Source organism: Ranitomeya variabilis, chromosome 1 (genome assembly GCF_051348905.1).
Source record: "Ranitomeya variabilis isolate aRanVar5 chromosome 1, aRanVar5.hap1, whole genome shotgun sequence".
Taxonomy (NCBI): domain Eukaryota; kingdom Metazoa; phylum Chordata; class Amphibia; order Anura; family Dendrobatidae; genus Ranitomeya; species Ranitomeya variabilis.
The window spans coordinates 711,740,077-711,759,195 of NC_135232.1; positions in this window are offsets into that span (position 1 = coordinate 711,740,077).

Here is a 19,119-nt window from a genome sequence, read left to right on the forward strand (position 1 = left end):
TATCAACGCCATCCGTCACTACAAAGTCTCCCAAACGCACAGGACAAATCAGCTGCCACCAGCTCCGATTTCTTAATAACAGGTCCGGAGCCAACCCAAATTAGTAGCGTAATTCACTTCAGAGGACGTGATAGTACGTTATAGAGCAAGGAGAAATGAAGCTAGTAATTTTATATATTTTACTCCAAAAAGGTAGGCAGTGTTTACAGAAGTATGAAAAAGATATTATAAAAGTAGACAAGTATTGTATGTACAGTACAATTACAAATAAAATGGGATTAACGTTGAAAAAAAACCACTTACAGTTCCTTATGTCATTTCATCTCATGGCAGACCATGTGATGTAGGGGATGGGCATATATCCCAGTGCATTGCAGATGTGACTCTCAGCTCATTCCTTGTACAAAAGACTCGTGAAGACTGATGTCTCACTCACTTATCTCCGTGCCCAAAACCAAGGCACTACCCCTGTGGTGACCTCACTCATAGGCTGAATACTCCCCTTTCCTAGAGTTATGACAAGCCATTTCTATACCTAACTCACTGTATGAACCCCGTAGAAGAACAACACAATGATCATGATGCTCACCATGTCATGGGGGTTCTTTTAAGTATAAACACGGCGTAGACATATGACCCGCTTAAGGAGAAACCCGTTCCTTGCATTTCATTGGGTTTAGATCCTAGCAATTTCAGTGAGTTATAGATTTTTCAGTGGAGATTCAGAATATGTAACCCTTATATCTCTATAACTGATCAGTGCGATTATACATAACTTTTCAAGAACAAAAGAGTCCCATGCGGTTTGAAAGTTGCTGTACCAGTAATAGCTGGTATCAGGCGGGAGGGGGGATGAGGGGTCTCTCCCAGGACAAAGCTATAAAAATTTCTCAGTGGATGTTGCTGGCACACTGGTATCACATTACAGCTATATAGCAGGGGGGAGGGAGGAAGAGTGGATTAGAATTCCAGCCTGTGCTGGCAGGCAGATTAAACTGCAGCTGAGCGCTCTGTAAGTGTAATTGAAGTAATCAGAACTTCTTCCTATTTCCTGACGGTCCCCTAGTCTAGTTATCTCCTTTTCTGGTGGTGGGCTGCTGCTGACTCTGTAGATTTTTGTTTTGTTTGATCAGAATACAGTGATGTAGAGCTGCAGGTGTCGAACTTGGGCTTTATTTGTTGTTATTATAATGTTTGTTTCTGTGTATTTTGTATATAGTGATATAGATTTGGGTATAAGTGTTAGGTTTGGTGGTGGGAAAAGGAGGGAGGTGGGTTAATTTTGTGGGACTTTGGGACACTGGGTGTTTGGGTGAAAAGCTGGCACTATCTGATCTGGCCTGTGGACATGGACTGAGGCATGAGATGCAGGACCAGCTCTTAGGAATGGTGGGCTTGAGTGTGGGGTGTTTGTGTTTATTTTATATTTTAAAAAAGTTTATATACTTTTGTCAGCTTTTATTTTATTTATTGATTGTTGGATATTATTTTGTTTGGTAACCAGACCAGCGGGTGTAAGTAGTTATGATTAGTTATTTTTCTGTATATATGTGTAATATGTGTGTGAGGAAATAATTGAGTGGTTGGACCAGTATTTATTGTAGCGATTTGTTTTCTTGTTGATAGTTTTGTTTCTGTTATTATTATTGTTATGTTTTTCATTTTTATAATAAAAGATCTACAGGATGTAACTCCGGATCAGTAATGTAATGTATGTTGTAACAGAGTCACTGGTGAAGTGATGGAGGGGATATATGTGTCACTGCGCATAATGGTGTCAGTGATGTGAAACCAGAGTAGTTTCCTCCAGCACACTACGTGATGTAAGGGTTAAATTAAAGTTATATTATGGGCTGGTTTTTATGTGGACATTCATAGTGGGAGAATGTCCACCTTATCTCCACCTACAGAGCCAAGCATTGTGCTGACAGGACCTTGGTGATGTTGTAATCATCATGATCAGTCACATGGTGAGGGGCTTAAATGGCTGGCTGCCAAAGCTTTTGGCATTCAGTGTGTGCCTGGAGAGGAAGCTCTCCAGGAAAGTACATGCTAAAAACCTAAACCTTGTGTGTTCTGCTAACTGTGAGTGGGAGGAACCCCACTTTCAGAAGGATTGTGTTTTCTGTCACAATTTTTTGTTTTCTGTTTGCTTATGCTCCACACTCTTGCGGCTCTTGTGGCTTTGCCTGTGCGCCGATCTCTTGCAGCTTTACCTCTGCTCCACACTCCTGCGGTTCTCTGCTCCGTTCTACTCTGCTCTGCTCCTGCAGATATCTCTTGCTGCAGCTCCTCTCCGCATTCCTTGCAGTTCCGCTCTGCTTAGCTTCTGCTGCTGCAGAAATCTCTTGCTGCAGCTCCTCTCCGCATTCCTTGTGGTTCCACTCTGCTTAGCTTCTGCTGCTGCAGTAATCTCTTGCTGCAGCTCCTCTCTGCATTCCTTGCTCTGCTTAGCTTTTGTTGCTGCGCTATCTCTTGCTGCTCTACCGCTCCTATCCGCAGCCTTGCGGTTATCTTACTATGTGAACAGGTCCCAACCTGTTCCTTCATTCTCCTTTCCTTCTGGCTTGTTTCCGTACCTGCATCTCCCGTGTGAACAGGTCCCAACCTTTTCCTTCATACTTCATTCCTTCCTGCTTGTTTCCTTACCTGCATCTCCTGTGTGAACAGGTCCCTACCTGTTCCTTCATACTTCATATCCGTACCTGCACCTCCAGTGTGAACAGGTCCCTACCTGTTCCTTCATACTACATATCCGTACCTGCACCTCCTGTGTGAACAGGTCCCTACCTGTTCCTTCATACACCACACCAGCCGGCCCTGTGTCTCTGCCGTTCCTGCCAGCCCTGTGTCTCTGCCTATCCTGCCAGCCCTGTGTCTCTGCTGTGCCTGCCAGCCCTGTGTCTCTGCCGTGCCTGCCAGCCCTGTGTCTCTGCCGTGCCTGCCAACCCTATGTTTCTGCTGTTCCTGGCAGTCCTGTGTCTCTGCCAGCTCTGTGTCTCAGCTGTGCCAGCCTACTCGTCTGAGTTTCATCCGTGCTCATCTGCTAGTCCTGCATGATGCCCGCACCAACCCTGGTGTTCCTGTTTCCCAAGTGGGATCAGCAGCCACAGCCAGACACCACCTTGGAATAGCACCTGGCAGCTGCCTGCTGCACAAGTCTGACCTCACCATCAAAGCCTCCAGTGAAGACCAAGGCAGCTGTCATAGTCCCGCCCCTTCCAGGGTAGTCTGGTTCGTGGCACAGTGGGGCCACAAACCCCCTGAACTCACTCCGCAGTCAGGTCGTGAGCGTGACAGCGAGCTGTGGCAAGAAGGTTTGCGGTGTCTGTCAGCGTAGTGTTCAGAGGCTGGAGGCGCTACCAGGAGACATTCCAGTACACCAGGAGACGTGGAGGGGGCCGTAGGAGGGCAACAACCCAGCTGCAGGACCACTACCTCAGCCTCTGTGCAAGGAGGAACAGGAGGAGCACTGCCAGAGCCCTGCAAAATGACCTCCAGCAGGCCACAAATGTGCAAGTGTCTGCACAAACGGTTAGAAATCGACTCCATGAGGATGGTCTGAGTGCCCGATGTCCACAGATGGGGGTTGTGCTCACAGCCCAACACCATGCAGGACACTAGGCATTTGCCACAGAACACCAGGATTGGCAAATTCGCCACTGGCGCCCTGTTCTCTTCTTAGATGAAAGCAGGTTCACACTGAGCACGTGACAGACATGACAGAGTCTGGAGGCGCCATGAAGAGCTATCTGCTGCCTGTAACATCCTTCAGCATGACCAGTTTGGCAGTGGGTCAGTAATGGTGTGGGGTGACATTTCTTTGGAGGCCCGCACAGCCCTTCATGTGCTCTCCAGAGGTAGCCTGACTGCCATTAGGTACCAAGATGAGATCCTCAGACCCCTTGTGAGACCATACGCTAGTGCGGTTGGCCCTGGGTTCCTCCAAATGCAGGACAATGCCAGACCTCATATGGCTGGAGTGTGTCAGCAGTTCCTGCAAGATGAAGGCATTGAAGCTATGGACTGGCCCGCCCGTTCCTCAGTCCTAAATCCGATTGAACACATCTGGGACATCATGTCTCGCACCATCCACCAACGTCACGTTGCACCACAGACTGTCCAGGAGTTGGCGGATGCTTTAGTCCAGGTCTGGGAGGAGATCCCTCAGGAGACCATCCGCCGCCTCATCCGGAGCATGCCCAGGTGTTGTAGGGAGGTCATACAGGCACGTGGAGGCAAAACACACTACTGAGCAACATTTCCTGGTCTTGAGGCATTTCCACTGAAGTTGGATTTAGCCTGTAACTTCATTTTCCACTTTGATTTTGAGCATCATTCCAACCCCAGACCTCCGTGGGATATTAGTTGTGATTTACGTTGATAATTTTTAGGTTTTATTGTTCTCAACACATTCCACTATGTAATGAATAAAGATTTATAACTGGAATATTTAATTCAGTGATATCTAGGATGTGGTATTTTAGTGTTCCCTTTATTTTTTTGAGCAGTGTATATGTTGACTTTTGAATTTGTGTTTCTTTCTTCAGTTGGTCAAGAGTCTGAAACGTTGACTCTTCTTGTAGGTTGAATTGATATTTGTAAATTGCTGAATGGTTATTTACCTCTTATATCAGCTGCTACAGTTTATTGTACTGATATATTTTCAAGACAGGGATTCAGGTTACTGAACAATGGTGTTTGTTAATATGTTGATTGCACATTGTCCAGACCATGCAGTTTGTTGACTTGCAAACATTGAGGGATAAACTATAAATAATAAAACAATGTGAGTTACCCTCATTACCCCTTCCTCTTGACCTGTGGATGTTGGCTTGAATGACAACAGTTGTCAACTATAAAAAGGGGATATGGCTCTGTAACAAGAGAACCAGAGGCTCATTACAAACCCACAGCTAGGAACACTCTGCAATACAGCTTCCAGAATGTCATGGCTCTATCACGAGGGACACAGATTTGACATTCTACAGGATTCCAACCTAGGGGACCCTTGGTGAAAACACAGATCTGCTCCTTTGTCCTTCTCCGAACCTATGGATAGGTTTGAGGAAGTCAAGATTTGGACCCACCGGTCACCTGAGACCCATGGAGATGTTCGGAGAAGCCAGGTTGTGACCCTCCAGTCAACTCGTCTTGTACCTCAATGGACTGTCAGCTTCCTAAGCTTGTTGTTACCTCCTCTCTGTGCGAACCACAGGTGGGGGTAGTTGGCCCTGGAAGTCGCAGCTGGTTTTAATCCTGGTGAGTCAGCGGAAAGGTGAGACTCTGTAATTTGCACCATCTTGGGTATTTTGCAGGGACTGTTCTATGTGTTATTTGGCTGTTTTGTGATTCAATACAGTATTGCCACACTGTTTTACCCTCACCCTGTGTTGTCTAAGTAGTATTATGTCCACACTAAAAGGAAAGCGGGCTTTTGGTGGGATGGTCCCTGCTGTCTTGAGCCAGCAGACTAGAGCACATGCTGACATCCCTGTCTCTGCAATGAGGTATCACAGTAGGGATAGCATAGTACAGTCATCTAGTCAGGGATTATTGCCTTGTAAATTATATTCCTTGTTGGTACAGGAAACATGTAAATCTTTGCACTGTGTTAGCCAGAAGTAATCCTTGCTGGAGCTTTTTTCCATGCACTCATTGACAGGTTCTTGTTTTTTTATGGTGATCTGTACTTAGAAATTCATCAAAGCTGGCATTGTTCTTTTCATTCATCTAGAGTTTTTGGCTGTCACATACAAGAAAATATCTTTTCAGAGCCGATTCAAATACCTTCTATATTTTGCAAAATTACCGTTCTTATCTGCAATTCTTCTATGGTGAGATTTGGCAGTAGGAATAGCTTATTACAGGCAGGTAGTCAGGGATTATTACCTTATAAATTATAATCATTGTTGCAGCTTTTTTTCCATGCACTCATTGACAGATTGTATTTATGATGATATGTACTTAGAAAAAGTTTTGAACTCTCTAGTGCTTTGTTTCCATCCATTTCTGGGTGCTTCTTGAAGTATATTTGGGGTTATTGTCCTGCTGGAAGACCCATGACCTAGGATGCAAACCCACCTTTCTGACACTGGGCACTACATTGTGATCCAAAATCCTTTGGGAATCTTCACATTTCATGATGCCTTGCACACATTCAAGGCAACCAGTGCCAGAGGCAGCAAAACAACACCAATATATCGTCATGACTTGTATTGATTAAGATTATTGTACTTGTTTTTTATGTATGCCCCTCCTCACATGTAAAGCACCATGGAATAAATGGCGCTATAATAATAATATCTATAAACCTCCACAATATTTGAATGTAAATACTGTGTTCTTTTATTTGTAGCCCTTTTTCCATTTACGGTAAACAGCAGATTGATGTGCTTTACCAGAAAGTTCTATCTTGGTCTCATCTGTTCACAAGATGCCTGTTAGCCCTCTAAAAATAGTGAGGGCCGCCTGCTGGCCCTCTATAAATTGTTAGGGCCTCCTGCTGGCCATCCAAGTTTCAAACTTTTAGGGTAAGTTCACACAGGGCGTTTTTGCTCCTTTTTTTTCTGCAGCAAAACCTGATCTTGGCAGAAAAGAAGCCGCATCAAAAACACAGGTTTTGGTGCGTTTTTTTGCTGTGTTTTTTTTGCTGCGTTTATTTTCTCTTTGCCCATGCTAATGTCCTTGAATTTTCAGCATTAAAATGCAGCAAATAATGATACCTGCGTTTTTGCTGCGTTTTTGCAACACCCATTCAAGTCAATAGGTGAAAAACGCTGAAAAAATGCAGCAAAAACGCTGAAAGAAGTGACATGCTCTATGTCCAAAAAATGCAGTACAGCACAAAATACTGATCACACAAAAAACCAATGTGTGTGCATGAGATTTCTGAAATCTCAAAGACTTTGCTGGTACTGTAAAAAGCAGCTGAAAATTAGCATAAAAAAGCAACAAAAAAACGCCCTGTGTGAACTTACCCTTACAGTATTAATACAGAAAATAAAACTTATCCACCTCAGATGGATAAATTACATTGCAGTAGCAATATACAGCTATGCAAAGCATAGCCGGCTGCTGGCCCTCCAAAAATGTTTAGTGAGGGCTGGCTGCTGGCCCTCTAAAATTAGAGTGAGAACCGCCTAACAATAGTGAGGGCCGACTGCTGGCACTCTAACAATAGTAAGGACCACCTGATGACCCTGAAAAAAATGTGTAACTTTCAGAATTCCTCTTTCATAAATTAAACAGGATGTGTCTGATCATGTCACACACACCACATGTCCAGATAAGGTAGTAAAATTTAAAAATAACATTTCCTGGCGAATTGTTTTTTTCACCATTGAAAGCAATGCAAGCATGCAAAAACACTGTGTGAATACACCATGTTCCAAATTATTATGCAAATGATATTTTTCTCGGATTTTCCTAAATGATTGGTGCAAATGACAGTCAGTCTAATAAAAGTCATCACCCGTTAGAGTATACAAATCAAATTTTATTGAAGAATCCTTCCAGTGATAGCAGTATAATCTCCAAAATGAATAAAAACTCAAAATGCACTGTTCCAAATTATTAGGCACAGAACCCTAGGAAGGAACCCTTCTTTGATATCACCTTCACAATTCTTGCATCCATTGAACTTGTGAGTTTTTGGATGAAGTCAGAATAGCCTCCCAGAGCTTCTGTTTTGATGTGATCTGCCTCCCACCCTCATAGATCTTTTGCTTGATGATACTCCAAAGATTCTCTATAGGGTTGAGGTCAGGGAAAGATGGTGGCCACACCATGAGTTTATCTCCTTTTATGTCCATAGCAGCCAATGACTCAGAGGTATTCTTTGCAGCATGAGATGGTGCATTGTCATGCATGCAGATGATTTTGCTCCTGAAGGCACGTTTCTGCTTTTTAAACCATGGAAGAAAGTTGTCAGTCAGAAACTCTATATACTTTGCAGAGGTCATTTTCACACCTTCAGGAACCTTAAAGGGCCCTACCAGCTGTTTCCCCACGATTCCGGCCCAAAACATGACTCCTCCACCTCCTTGCTAACGTCACAGTCTTGTTGGGACATGGTGGCCATCCACCAACCATCCACTACTCCATCCATCTGGACCAAAAGGAGCAAGAACCATGCTTTTTCATCATGCCACCAAACAAAAATAGAATAAAACGTGGTCAAAAAGTCAAGTCGAAATAAAAATAGTAGTATTGAAAACATCATTGTGCCGCAAAAAACAAGCTGCCGTACAGCTCCAACAGCAGAAAAATAATAAAGTTATATCTCTCAGAATAAAGTGATGCAAAAACAGTTGTTTATTCTATAAAATAGTTTTTATTGTGAAAAAGCAGCAAAACTTTAAAAAAATATTAGTCATACATAAAAGCATGGTCTGCCAGTTTTGTGCACTTCTGAAAAGAACAACACTGAACAGAGGCCAGAGTAACTCTGCTGCCTCAGTATCGTGAATGGATCCCTCAGAGGTTTCATCTGAATCAAGCCACTCAGAGATTTAGATGTAAACCCCGATGTAAGTGCTCAGAGTAGAGCGCGGGATAAATGTGATCATAAATGTTATGTAAAATGTTCCCAATAAAAGCTTCAACTGAATCCACAAAAAAGAAAACCCTCACTCAGGTCTGTCATCTGTTAATGGAAATAATGGGGGCTTCCATGTTACTGGTATTACAAAGGCTCTGGAAAAGCTAAATGGCTCCTCACCCTCCAATAGAAATTCAGCAAATTCTCCACTCCCAAATCCAAATGCCCTCTCCCTTCTGAGCCCCAGTGTGCTTAATCCAAATTTAGCATCCACATGTTTGGCATTTCTGAAGCAATGAGAACCCGCCTAATTTATGGGTGCATGTCTCCAGAAGCATTGGCTGCGCATAACGTACTGGTGACTGCAAAGTACTGGTCACTACAGCGGCAGTTTGAAATTTTCACTTGGCAACATTCAGTGCTGCTTGTTTCTGGAAAACACTTGTGGACTCAAAATCGTCACTATATCTGTAGATAAATTCTCAAATGGGTGTAATTTCCAAAAAGGAGTCATTTAACCCCTTCCCGACCTTTGACGCATACGCTGCGTCATGAAAGTCGGTGCCAATCCGACCTGTGACGCACCGTATGCGTCATGGAGGGATCGCGTCCCTGCAGATCGGGTGAAAGGGTTAACTCCAATTTCACCCGATCTGCAGGGACAGGGGGAGTGGTACTTTAGCCCAGGGGGGGTGGCTTTGCTCCCACGTGGCTACGATCGCTCTGATTGGCTGCTGAAAGTGCAACAGCCAATCAGAGCAATTTGCAATATATCACCTATGAAAATGGTAAAATATTGCAATCCAGCCATGGCCGATGCTGCAATATCATCGGCCATGGCTGGAAATCCTGATCTGCCCCCCCCCCCACTGCCACCGATCTGCTCCCCGGTCCTCCGTTCAGTCCGGTACTCCCCTGCGTCCGCCTGTCCGCTCCCCCGTCCTAGTGTCCGCTCCCCCCTGTGCTCCGATCCACCCCCCTGTGCTCCGATTCACCCCCCCACCACCCCTTCATACTTACCGATCCTCCCGGAGTCGGTCCGTCTTCTCCCTGGGCGCCGCCATCTTCCAAAATGGCGGGCGCATGCGCAGTGCGCCCGCCGACTCGGCCGGCCGGCAGATTCGTTCAATGTACATTTTGATCACTGTGATATAACCCATCACAGTGATCAAAATAAAAAAAATAGTAAATGAACCCCCCCTTTATCACCCCCATAGGTAGGGACAATAATAAAATAAAGAAAATATATATATTTTTTTTTCCACTAGGGGTAGGGTTAGGGTTAGGGGTAGAGTTAGGGGTAGAGTTAGGGGTAGAGTTAGGGGTAGGGGTAGGGCTAGGGTAAGGCTATGTGCACACGTATTCTGGTACTCTGCGGATTTTTCCGCAGCGGAATTGATAAATCCGCAGTGCAAAACCGCTGCGGATTTACCGCGGATTTACCACTGTTTTTCTGCGTTTTTTCTGCAGATTTCACTGCGGTTTTACAACTGCGTTTTCTATTGGAACAGTTGTAAAACCGCTGCGGAATCTGCAGAAAGAAGTGACATGCTGCGGAATGTAAACCGCTGCGTTTCCACGCAGTTTTTTCCGCAGCATGTGCACAGCGTTTTTGTTTCCCATAGCTTTACATTCAACTGTAAACTCATGGGAAACTGCTGCGGACCCGCAGCTGCAGACCCGCAGCTGCGTAAACGCTGCTGCGGACCCGCAGCTGCGGAAACGCTGCTGCGGACCCGCAGCTGCGGAAACGCTGCTGCGGACCCGCAGCTGCGGAAACGCTGCTGCGGACCCGCAGCTGCGGAAACGCTGCTGCGGACCCGCAGCTGCGGAAACGCTGCTGCGGACCCGCAGCGTTTTCCGCAGCGTTTTCCGCAGCGTGTGCACATACCCTTAGAATTAGGCTATGTGCACATGGTGCGGATTTGGCTGGGGATCCGCAGCGGATTGGCCACTGCAGATTCGTAGCAGTGTTCCATCAGGTTTACAGTACCATGTAAACCTATGGAAAACCAAATCCGCTGTGCCCATGGTGCGGAAAATACCACGCAGAAATGCTGCGTTGTATTTTCCGCAGCATGTCAATTCTTTGTGTGGATTCCGCAGCGTTTTACACCTGTTCCTCAATAGCAATCCGCAGGTGTAATCCGCACAAAAACACTGGAAATCTGCGGTAAATCTGCATGTAAAACGCAGTGCCCTTTACCTGCGGATTTTTCAAAAATGGTGCGAAAAAAATCTCACACGAATCTGCAACGTGGGCACATAGCCTTAGGGTTAGGGTTGGAATTAGGGCTAGGGTTGGAAATAGGGTTAAGATTAGGCTTGTGGTTAGGGGTGTGTTGGGGTTAGGGTTGTGGTTAGGGGTGTGTTGGGGTTAGGGTTGTGATTAGGGTTATGGCTAGAGTTGGCATTAGGGTTAGGGGTGTGTTGGGGTTAGAATTGAGGGGTTTCCACTGTTTAGGCACATCAGGGGTCTCCAAACACAACATGGCGCCACCATTTATTCCAGCCAATCTTGCGTTCAAAAAGTCAAATGGTGCTCCCTCCCTTCCGGGCCCTGACGTGCGCCCAAACAGTGGTTTACCCCCACATATGGGGTACCAGCATACTCAGGACAAACTGGGCAACAACTATTGGGGTCCAATTTCTCCTGTTACCCTTGTGAAAATAAAAAATTGCGGGCTAAAAAATCATTTTTGAGAAAAGAAAAATTATTTTTTATTTTCATGGCTCTGCGTTATAAATTTCTGTGAAGCACTTGGGGGTTCAAAGTGCTCACCACACATCTAGATTAGTTCCTTGGGAGGTCTAGTTTCCAAAATGGGGTCACTTGTCGGGGAGCTTCAATGTTTAGGCACACAGGGGCTCTCCAAACGCGACATGGTGTCCGCTAATGATTGGAGCTAATTTTCCATTCAAAAAGCCAAATGGCGTGCCTTCCCTTCCGAGCCCTGCCGTGCGCCCAAACAGTGGTTTACCCCCACATATGGGGTATCATCGTACTCAGGACAAACTGCACAACAACATTTGGGGTCCAATTTCTCCTGTTACCCTTGGGAAAATAAAAAATTCCAGGCTAAAAATCATTTTTGAGGAAAGAAAAATTATTTTTTATTTTCACGGCTCTGCGGTATAAACTTCGGTAAAGCACCTGGGGGTTTAAAGTGCTCACTATGCATCTAGATAAGTTCCTTGGGGGGTCTAGTTTCTAAAATGGGGTCACTTGTAGGGGAGCTCCAATATTTAGGCACACAGGGGCTCTCCAAACGCGACATGGTGTCCGCTAACGATTGGAGCTAATTTTCCATTCAAAAAGTCAAATGGCGCGCCTTCCCTTCCGAGCCTTGCCGTGCACCCATACAATGGTTTACCCCCACATATGAGGTATCGGCGTACTCAGGAGAAATTGCTCAACAAATTTTAGGATCCATTTTCTCCTGTTGCCCATGTGAAAATGAAAAAATTGAGGCTAAAATAATTTTTTTGTGAAAAAAAAGTACTTTTTCATTTTTACAGATCAATTTGTGAAGCACCTGGGGGTTTAAAGTGCTCACTATGCCTCTAGATAAGTTCCTTGTGGGGTCTAGTTTCCAAAATGGGGTCACTTGTGGGGGATCTCCAATGTTTAGGCACACGGGGGCTCTCCAAACGCGACATGGTGTCCGCTAAAGATTGGAGCCAATTTTTCCTTCAAAAAGTCAAATGGCGCTCCTTCCCTTCCGAGCCCTGCCGTGAGCCCAAACAGTGGTTTACCCCCACATATGAGGTATCAGCGTACTCAGGACAAATTGGACAACAACCTTCGTGGTCCAGTTTCTCCTTTTACCCTTGGGAAAATAAAAAAATTGTTTCTAAAAGATCATTTTTGTGACTAAAAATTTAAATGTTCATTTTTTCCTTCCATGTTGCTTCTGCTGCTGTGAAGCACCTGAAGGGTTAATAAACTTCTTGAATGTGGTTTTGAGCACCTTGAGGGGTGCAGTTTTTAGAATGGTGTCACTTTTGGGTATTTTCAGCCATATAGAACCCTCAAACTGACTTCAAATGTGAGGTGGTCCCTAAAAAAAATGGTTTTGTAAATTTTGTTGTAAAAATGAGAAATCACTGGTCAAATTTTAACCCTTATAACTTCCTAGCAAAAAAAAAATTTGTTTCCAAAATTGTGCTGATGTAAAGTAGACATGTGGGAAATGTGATTTATTAACTATTTTGTGTCACATAACTCTCTGGTTTAACAGGATAAAAATTCAAAATGTGAAAATTGCGAAATTTTCAAAATTTTCGCCAAATTTCCGTTTTTTTCACAAATAAACTCAGAAATTATCGACCTAAATTTACTACTAACATGAAGCCCAATATGTCACGAAAAAACAATCTCAGAACCGCTAGGATCCGTTTAAGCGTTCCTAAGTTACTACCTCATAAAGGGACACTGGTCAGAATTGCAAAAAACGGCCAGGTCATTAAGGTCAAAATAGGCTGGGTCATGAAGGGGTTAAGGGGGGATTCTGCTCTTCTAGCATTTAGGGGCTCTGTATAGGGAGTCCGGCAACTATTCCAAAACTCAAATGGTGCTCCTTTCCTTCAGAGCCCTGCCGTACACCCAAGCAGTAGTTTTCCACCATATATGGAGTATTTACATACCCGGGAGAAATCGCACAACAAATTTTATGGTGCATTTTCTCCTGTTGCCCTTGTGAAAATGACAAATTTGGCGCTAAAGTAACATTTTTGTGGGAAAAAGTCAAATGTTAATTTTTTCCGTTCACATTCTATTAATTCCTGTAAAGCACCTGAAGGTTTAAAAAACTTGACTGCTGTTTTGAGAACCTTGAGGGGTGCAGTTTTTAGAATTGTCACTTTTTTGTATTTTCTGTCAGGCCCCTCAAAGTCACTTCAAATGTGAGGTGGTCCCTAAAAAAATGGTTTTGTAAATTTTATGGAAAAATGAGAAATTGCTGATCAAATTATAACTGTTCTAACTTCATAAAAAAAAAATTATGCTTCAAAAATTGTGCTGATGTAAAGTAGACATGTGGGAAATGTTATTTATGAACTATTTTGTGTGACATAACTCTCTGATTTAAGGGCATAAAGACTAAAAGTCTGAAAATCGTAACATTTTTAAAAGTTTTGCCAAACTTCTGATATTTTTAGAAATAAACGAAAGTTATATCAATCAAATTTTACCACTATCATGAAGTACAATAAGTCATGAAAAAATATTCTCAGAATTACTGGGATATGTTGAAGCGTTCCAGAGTTATAACCACATAAAGTGACAGTGGTAAGAATTGTAAAAATTGGCTCAGTCACGAAGACAAAAAAACAGGTTCTGGCGCGAAAAGGGTTCAAATGGATTTTACAGGAAAAAATGTTATCTTCGGTTTTGTATGTTTTATTTTCAGTCCATAAAATTATCATAATACACTGGCAACAGTGTTCCCAGCAGCGACCTTGGATGCAGAGATGCTTCCAGGGGTCTTCCCCACCATTTCAGCACTGTTAACATTGAATTCATCAATTTTTAGACTCCTCCAAATCTCAAATGCTTGAGTTTCCCATTGACTTCCATTAGACTCAGTACTTGTGTCGAGCACCCGAGCATTTTAGTGGTCTCTCATCACTAGTCAGGAATTGAAGAGGGGAATGATAAATGCAGGGACAAGATATTTCCTGTTTCTATTTAGAGCAGAGAAAACAGAGTAATTGACTGCATAGAAAGGCAAAGTTAGCAGTTGTACAGGGGCTTCTCACAAACTTAGAATATCATCAAAAAGCTAATTTATTTCAGTTCTTCCATACAAAAAGTGAAACTCGTATATTATATAGAGTAATTACAAACAGCGTGATCTATTTCAAGTGTTTATTTCTGTTAATGTTGATGATTATGGCTTACAGCTAATGAAAACCCAAATGTCATTAACTCAGAAAATTAGAATAATTAACAAAAGAACACCTGCAAAGGCTTCCTAAGCATTTAAAAAGGTCCCTTAGTCTGTTTCAGTGGGCTCCACAATCATGGGGACGACTGCTGACTTGACAGATGTCCACAAGGCAGTCATTGACACAGTCCACAAGGAGGGTAAGCCACAAAGGTCATTGCTAAAGAAGCTGGCTGTTCACAGAGTGCTGTATCCGAGCATATTAATTAATTAAAAGTTGAGTGTAAGGAAAAAGTGTGGTAACACAAGCAACTGGGATAACCGCAGCCTTGACAAGACTGTTTAGAAAAGGCCAAAGGTTTAGAGGAGATTCACAAGGAGTGGACTGATGCTGGAGTCATTACATCAAATGCCACCAGACACAGACGTATCAAGGACATGAGCTACAGGTGTTGCATTCCTTGTGTCAAGCCACTCATGACCAATATACAATGCCAGAAGCGCCTTACATGGGCTAAGGAGAAAAAGAACTGGACTGTTGCTCAGTTTTCCAAGATGTTGTTTTCAGATGAAAGTAAATTTTGCATTTCATTTGGAAATCAAGGTCCCAAAGTCTGGAGGAAGAGTGGAGAGGCCACAATTCAAGCTGCTTGAGGTCTAGTGTGAAGTTTCCACAATCAGTGATGGTTTGGGGAGCCATGTCATCTGCTTGTGTAGGTCCACTGTGTTTTATCAAGACCAAAGTCAGCGCAACCGTCTACCAGGACATTTTATTTTATTCTCCAGCAGGACTTGGCACCTGTCCACACTGCCAAATGTTCAAATACCTGGTTTAAAAACAACAGTATCAATGTGCTTGATTGGCCAGCAAACTCGCCTGACCTTAACCCCATAGAGAATCTATGGAGTATTGTCAAGAGAAAGGTGAGAGACATCAGACTCAACAATGCAGACATGTTGAAGGCTGCTAACAAAGCAACCTGGGCTTCCATAACACCTCAGCAGTGCAACAGGCTGATCGCCCCCATGCCACGCCACATTGATGCAGTAACTGATGCAAAAAGAGCCCCGACCAAGTATTGAGTGTGTTTACTGAACATACATTTCAGTAGGCCAACATTTGGGATTTTAAAATTATTTTTCAAGCTGGTGTTATAAAGTATTCTAATTTACTGAGATAATGACTTTTGGGGTTTCATTGGCTATAATCATTAACAGAAATAAACACTTGAAATAGATCACTCTGTTTGTAATGACTATATAATATGAGTTTCACTTTTTGTATTGAAGAATTTAAATAAATTCACTTTTTGATGATATTTTAAAGGGAACCTGTCACCCCCCCCCCCCCCCCCAGTTGTTTCAAACTAAAAGAGCCACCTTGTGCAGCAGTAGTGCTGCATTCTGACAAGGTGGCTCTTTTAGTTCTGGGTGCTGTAACTAGAGAAATAATCCGTTTTTTAATTTGTCAGAAATACCTTGTCTTCAGTCAAGGAGGCAGGCGTTTCCCCCCTGCTGCAGACGCCACACAGCCGTCACTCAAGTCTTCTTGGCGCCGGGCGCCGCCTCCTCACCACTGTTTTGAAAATAGCCGGCGCCTGCGCTCTTTTCCCCTGCCATATGCAGCCCAGCTGACTGCGCCTGCGCGGCCGCCCTGCTTGTGATTCCCAGCCCCGCAGTGACTTATGATTTATTCACATTGCGGGGCTGGGATTCACAGGCAGGGCGGCCGCGTAGGTGCAGTCAGCTGGACTGCAAATGAGGAAAGACGGGCAGCGCTCACTGCGCCTGCACCAGGCAGGGGAAAAGAGCGCAGGCGCCGGCTATTTTGAAAACAGCGGTGAGGAGGAGGCGGCGCCCGCCGCCAAGAAGATGTGAGTGACAGCTGTGTGCTGTCTGAAGCAGGGGGGAAACGCCGGCCTCCTTGACTGAAGACAAGGTATTTCTGACAAATTAAAAAACGGATTATTTCTCTAGTTACAGCACCCAGAACTAAAAGAGCCACCTTGTCAGAATGCAGCATTACTGCTGCACAAGGTGGCTCTTTTAGTTTGAAACGACTGGGGGGGGGTGACAGGTTCCCTTTAAGTTTGTGAGAAGCACATGTAAGTTCACAGTGCTGTTTAATATAATGAATATGATTATTGCAATACAGTATATTAAGAGGATACAATCTTTGATGGGGGGGGTGCTTCTTTAATAAAACTGGAATTGTAAAGCGGTCATTTGTAGGAATTAGGTTATCCTAGTGGCAGAATTGTGCTGGCAACTGGTATAAACTATTTGCCACCCATATAGGGTTTGCTATGTGGTAACAGGGTCTCGTAATGAATGTGTGTGTCCCAGTTTATAAAATCTCCACCAGTTACTTCACAAGAGCTCTCGGCATGCTCCATCAGGCACCAGGAAATGGTGACACACCAAGCCAAGGATATGTCAACAAATAGTGACAGGATTGGATCTTTGGTTTGTTCATTCATCAGTTCTTCTAGCACACAGGGATTATAGTTGGGTGTATGAGTAACCAATTCTACCAGTTGCTAATGACCATCACTTTCATAAGTACAGTGAAACACAGTCCTCATTAACAAAAGCAGCCATGTGGGAGGCTACAAATTGGGTGCGGAACTGCCAAATTCTGTTACAAATGCGAGGTTGTGAAAAACGACTCATATACCATAGCGACAAGACACCAGGTAGTTATACTGCATCAGCGAGGTCTTTCCCAGGTAATGATTACAAATATAATGCAATATGTACTCGTATACAGGCTACAATGCCGTATCTATCGTGGATATATACCAGATATTACATAGATGATCAATACATGCCTCACAATCTCTTATGATAAGTATGTACTGTTGATATATGTTTTATTAGCTCCTAAATGTGTATTTCTTTGTAGGAAAACAGAAACCCACTTAACCCCTTAAGCCCCAAGGGTGGTTTGCACGTTAATGACCGGGCCAATTTTTATAATTCTGACCACTGTCCCTTTATGAGGTTATAACTCTGGAACGCTTAAACAGATCCTGATGATTCTGACATTGTTTTCTCATGACATATTGTACTTCATGATAGTGGTAAAATTTCTTTGATATTACCTGCGTTTATTTGTGAAAAAAAGGAAATTTGGCAAAAATTTTGAAAATTGCGCAATTTTCCAACTTTGAATTTTTATGCCCTTAAATCACAGAGATATGTCACACAAAATACTTAATAAGTAACATTTCCCACATGTCTACTTTACATCAGCACAATTTTGGAACCAAAATTTTTTTTTTGTTAGGGAGTTATAAGGGTTAAAAGTTGACCAGCAATTTCTCATTTTTACAACACCATTTTTTTTTTAGGAACCAAATCACATTTGAAGTAACTTTGAGGGGTCTATATGATAGAAAATAACAAGTGTGACACCATTCTAAAAACTGCACATCTCAAGGTACTCAAAACCACATTCAAGAAGTTTATTAACCCTTCAGATGTTTCACAGGAATTTTTGGAATGTTTGAAAAAAAACGAACATTAAACTTTTTCACAAAAAATTTACTTCAGCTCCAATTTGTTTTATTTTACCAAGGGTAACAGGAAAAAAAAGGACCACAAAAGTTGTACAATTTGTCCTGAGTACCCCGATACCCCATATGTGGGGGTAAACCACTGTTTGGGCGCATGGCAGAGCTCGGAAGGGAAGGAGCGCTGTTTGACTTTTCAATTTAAAATTGACTGGAATTGAGATGGGACGCCATGTTACGTTTGGAGAGCCCCTGATGTGCCTAAACATTGAAACCCCCCACAAGTGACACCATTTTGGAAAGTAGACCCCTTAAGGAACTTATATAGATGTGTGGTGAGCACTTTGACTCATCATGTGCTTCACAGAAGTTTATAATGCAGAGCCGTAAAAATAAAAAATCATATTTTTTCACAAAAATGATCTTTTCAACCCAAATTTTTTATTTTCCCATGGGTAAGAGAAGAAATTGGACCACAAAAGTTGTTGTGCAATTTGTCCTGAGTACGCCGATACCCCATATGTGAGAGTATACCACTGTTTGGGCACATGGCAGAGCCCGGAAGGGAAGCAGCGCCGTTTGACTTTTCAATGCAAAATTGACTGGAATTGAGATGGGACGCCATGTTGCGTTTGGAGAGCCCCTGATGTGCCTAGACATTGAAACCCCCCACAAGTAACACCATTTTGGAAAGTAGACCCCATAAGGAACTTATCTAGATGTGTGGTGAGCACTTTGACCCACCAAGTGCTTCACAGAAGTTTATAATGCAAAGCCGTAATAATAAAAAAATCATTTTTTCATAAAAATGATCTTTTTGCCCCCAATTTTTTATTTTCCCAAGAGTAAGAGAAGAAATTGGACCCCAAAAGTTGTTGTGCAATTTGTCCTGAGTACGCTGATACCCCATATGTGGGGGTAAACCACTGTTTGGGTGCATGGCAGAGCTCGGAAGGGAAGGAGCGTCGTTTGACTTTTCAATGCAAAATTGACTGGAATTGAGATGGGATGCCATGTTGCGTTTGGAGAGCTCCTGATGTGCCTAATCATTGAAACCCCCCACACGTGACACCATTTTGAAAAGTAGACCCCCTAAGGAACTTATCTAGATGTGTGGTGCGCACTTTGACCCACCAAGTGCTTCACAGAAGTTTACAATGTAGAGCCGTAAAAA